This window comes from Hipposideros armiger, unplaced genomic scaffold (assembly GCF_001890085.2).
Source record: "Hipposideros armiger isolate ML-2016 unplaced genomic scaffold, ASM189008v1 scaffold_599, whole genome shotgun sequence".
Taxonomy (NCBI): Eukaryota; Metazoa; Chordata; class Mammalia; order Chiroptera; family Hipposideridae; genus Hipposideros; species Hipposideros armiger.
Window position 1 is genome coordinate 937,996 of NW_017731949.1, and position 4,869 is coordinate 942,864.

Sequence of the window (4,869 nt, forward strand, 5' to 3'; positions counted from 1 at the left end):
AAAAAAAAAAAAACTGTTCAAAACTGGAAAGATTGCTTTTTCACACGAGAGAAATGAAGTTGATTTTTTTCTGATACTACACACAAAATTGAATTTCAAGTAAATGAAAAACCAAGTGTAAAATGCAAAACTTTAACATTTTTAGGAAATTTTAAATTTAGAAAGAAAAAACAAACAAACATCAATCCAACGTGTTCTTTTTCCATATTCAGAATTTCTAGTCAGCCCAGCACAGCTATCAAATACTAAATGAGTGGTAAAGTATAGTATAATGAAAGAAGTGGTATAATTATACCATTTGTAGGAATACATACAAGGCAGTTGCCTTTCTAGATGTCTTTATTCTGAGTCTTTAAATGACTAGGACTGTATTTATTGTTTGCACATCAAAATTTCTGTGTTAGTGATACATATATAATAATCTTTAAAGTATTTCTTTTAGCATGCTTTTATTTAACATGGAATTTTTAATGTAATGGTAGTGAAATGAAAAAGTTATGAGCATGAAATATTTGTAAAAGGTTCTATCATATATGCTTAATTTATTATGAAACCTATTAGCATAAAACACAAGCACTATCCATATAAGAACATGCTATTCAACTTTAAGTTAGCATTATAGAAATGAAACAGGTTGTTTAAAACTTAAATGTAAATCAATAGGTTACTAGTGCTTTAAATAAATACATCAAATACAGGCTTAATTACAATGACATTTGAAAATGTCAAAACTATTTTCTAAAAGCTAAATTGAAAATTGAATACAATTTCAGATAAAATATTGAAAAACAATACTTAGACTAAATCTATATACTATTTCCCTCATATTTATTCAAAAGTGTGGTAGCATAGAAAATTAGCTGATAAAACTACCATAAAACACTTTTTGGCCCAACTAGGTAAATACTAATGAAGATGTATTTTTCTAAGGAACTAAGTAAACTCCAAAAATTTACTACATATTTATAATAGAATATTTTTCTCCAAAAAGATTCTAAGTAAACTAAGTGGGAATTACATTTGAATAACATCTAGATAATGCAAAAAATGTAGATTTGCCTTCACTAAGCAGAATAGAAACATTAAATATCTGGATCACATTAAAAATTATAGGGTGAAAAATGTTTTCAGTCCTTACCATGGCTCCCCTAATGGTCTTCAACTTACATGATCTATAGGGTCCATTTCAAGTCTGAAATCCTGTGTGATTTCTGTTAAAGATAACTGTTCCCTAAGTTATTTTAGATCACATCACATCACTATTGATGACTTTACCTGAAATTTCATTGCTTAAATTCTTCAAACAAAGCAACTATTTCAAAAGAGAAGCTATATGCACGTGGGTTGAAATGTTAAAGATCTAATTTTAAAGTATGCCTACGTACTTTGTAAAGATGGCTGCCAAAGTTTTACATTTCAAATATGTTCCCAAAGGGAGCAATACCTTAGAATCCATGAAACAATGTGGCAATTCCAGGATGTGCAGACATGAATAGGAGTTTATTCTGAAAGCAAATATAATATTTTGTGTCCTTCATAAGAATCATTTTATCACATTGTCCTATTTTCATCAATATATTTGAATGTGATGGCATTAGCTAGGAATTGATAGTGTTTGGTTAATAAGAAGTTAACTTGAGGAACTAATTAAGATGGGGAAATATGAAAAGCATGTAAAAGTTAAATGAGTTTATTTTTAAACTGGATACTATTTTTTTAATATAAAGCAACTCTTTCAGGGGAACTGCTCTCTCCAATTTATGCATAGATTATTTGGCAGACTGGTTGAAATATCCCATACCACTTTTGCACAGTAGAAATGCTAAACCCAAAGAATTCATATTTTCAAGACTGTTAACACCTTCTCAAATTTCAATAATTCATTCAATTTCTGTAGAAAAACACTGGCTTTATTTTTCTTACTGTTAGTTATTTATATAGTTCAGTTTTATAAACAGATTCTCAATATCTAAAAGCCTGCAAGAATTTCACCAGCCAGAGCGTTTTCTTAATGTCCATTTGCATTTACCAGTATTGTTACAATAATACCTCTTATAGCTATGAATTGTCCTGAGGCTTTCTATGGTCTCAACCATGAGAGGATTTTTCTTTTCTTTTTCTATCAACTTTTTTGTTATTTACGTTCAAGAAACATTATATCAGTTCCTAAGTCTGTGACAACCTGCATATTTGCATGACTGTTTAAGATGGACATTTTGCTATTATTTTAGATGGTAGGAGAAGCACAGAATATGATGATGGGGGCTCACACATGGTTGTTTATCATTAGAAAAAAAATCATACCACTAAACAAGCCTAAAACCATAACAAAGATGATTTAAGCAGAGAACAATCACCATTCTCTTTTCCACTTTTTAAACTTAGCATTCATTCATATAAGTAGATATTCTTTTTTATGTATTAAGATATAATTGACATATAACATTATATTAGTTTTAGGTATACAAGATAATGATTCAATATTTGTATATATTGCAATATGATCACAGTAAGTCTAGTTAATATCCATTATACATAGTTACAAAATTTTTTCTTGTGATGAAAACTTTTAAGAGCTACTCTCTCAGCAACTTTTAAATATACAATATAGTATTATTAACTATAGTCACTATACTGTACATTATTAACCATAGTCATTATTAACTATAGTCACCATGCTTTCCCTTAAGAATATCCTAATGGATATTCTTGACAGAAAAAGAAATACTACCACTTTTTCCACTTCTAAGCATCTTAATTATTATATAACAACTTTTAAGTATTTTAATTGTTATGTAGTGGTATGTATCACCAGCCTAAGAGTATAGTGCAAATTTTGTCATCTACATTATTCCTTCAAACACAGGTGGTCCCTCCAAGTTGGTCATAGTTCAGTAGGGGAGAAAGCGCTGTAGACCAAGTACAGTGTGATATGTGACAAGTACAAAAAGCTGATGTAATTTTGATGGAGACTAATACCCTTCAGGCTTCAAATATAAGTATGTAAACCAATGATAATTTGCATGACTCTTTTCCTAACTATGTGTTTTATTATATTTCATATAATCGATAGTCCATTTAATAGAACTAACTCAGATTAATGATAAATTGTATTAAATGTCTATTTCTTTTCTCCTATGAAAATTTTCTAGCTATTGAGACAAATTACAAAAGAAACAGTACATTTTATAGAATCTCAGAAAAGTTGTCCTTGGTGTCTATTTAGTCATTCATTCATTCAACAAACTGTATTTAGTACACTTACCTTATGCCAGGGCCCTGTGAGGCACTGAAGATATAGCCATTAACTAGGTAAAACTCAAAGTCAATGATATGTTCAAATTTGTTAGCTAAACCATGGAGATTGCATAGACTCTTATACAGTCAAATAAGAGAGATTGGTATTATTTATAGCACTCTCTTATATTTCTTTTTTTTCTGTAGAATCAGTAGTAATATCCCCTTTTTATTTCTGATTTTAGTTATTTCAGTCTTCTTCCTTTTTTTCTTAGTCAATATAGCTGAAGGTTTGTCAATTTTGTTGATTTTTTGAAGCGCTAACTCTTGGTTTTATTTTCTTTATTATTTTTATATCTGTTCTAATCTTTTTAATTTCCTTCCTTTTGATAGCTTTGGGTTTAGTTTGTTCTTCTTTTTCTAGTTCCTTAATTTGTAAAGTTAGGTTGTACAATTGAGACCTTTGTTTTTTTTAATGTGTTTTCATACTTAGATCTATTATACTAAAACTTAAGAATATCAAAAATGAAGAATCTTCCGGAGAGAAATAGCAGATCACTCACAAATAGATATGTAACATATTCATTTTAGACATTTTAAAAAGTGCTGCAGAAAGAAAACTGAGTTACATTTTTTAATATTGAAAAGGAGAAAAAACCTCTGAAGAGAGAATTTTGTATTTATTCAGATTGTCATTTCAATATGAGAGTGCAATAAAAAATAATCTCAGCCATTTCAGGCCTCAGAAACTTTGCCACACAAAGACCATCTTTAAAAAATATCTTGACTGCAATCATAGTAGGAGACTTTAATACCCCACTTTTGATAATGAATAGAACAACCAGACAGAAGATGAATAAGGAAAGAGTGGACTCAAACACAACTATAGACAAATTATATAATACCTAACACATATATACAGAACTCTTCTTCCAGCAAACAGCATGATACACATTTTTCTCAAGTGCACAAGGAGCATTACAAACCTTAATAAGTATTTAAAGATTGAAATCATACAAAGTATTCAATTACAATGGAATAAAATGAAATCAAGAGCAGAAAGGAAACTAGAATATTCACAAATATATAGACATTAAACAACACATTCTTAAATAACCAATATCTCAAAGAAAAAATTATAAGGGAAATTTAAAGTATCTTGAGAAAAATGAAAATAAAAACACAATATAGTTAAAATACGCAATGCAGGGCCGGCCGAGTGGCGCGATGGTTAAGAACTCGCTTGGGATGCCCGAGGGCCCCGGTTCGGATCCCACATATGAGGGCCAGTGACACTGCCCTCTACAGCTGAGATGCTGAACAACGGCTCAACCTGGAGCTGGGCTGCTGTGAGTCGCTGGCGATGGTGTAGGCTGCAGCCCCTTTGGCAGTGGGTTGCCATGGGCTACCGTATGTAGCCAGCAGCCAGCGTGAGCGGCCAGCAGCCAGCGTGAGCGGGGTCCAGAAGCTGGCGACTGAATTGCCTCGCCCAGGAAGAGCGCAATGATGGTGCCAACTTGGGCCAGTGAAGCAACGTCCTCCACAACTAGACTGAGGAGCAAAACGACAGCAACTTGTCTGTCCCCCTTCCCCCAATTCCCCAGCACTGTTCCCATCCCCCCAATTCACCAA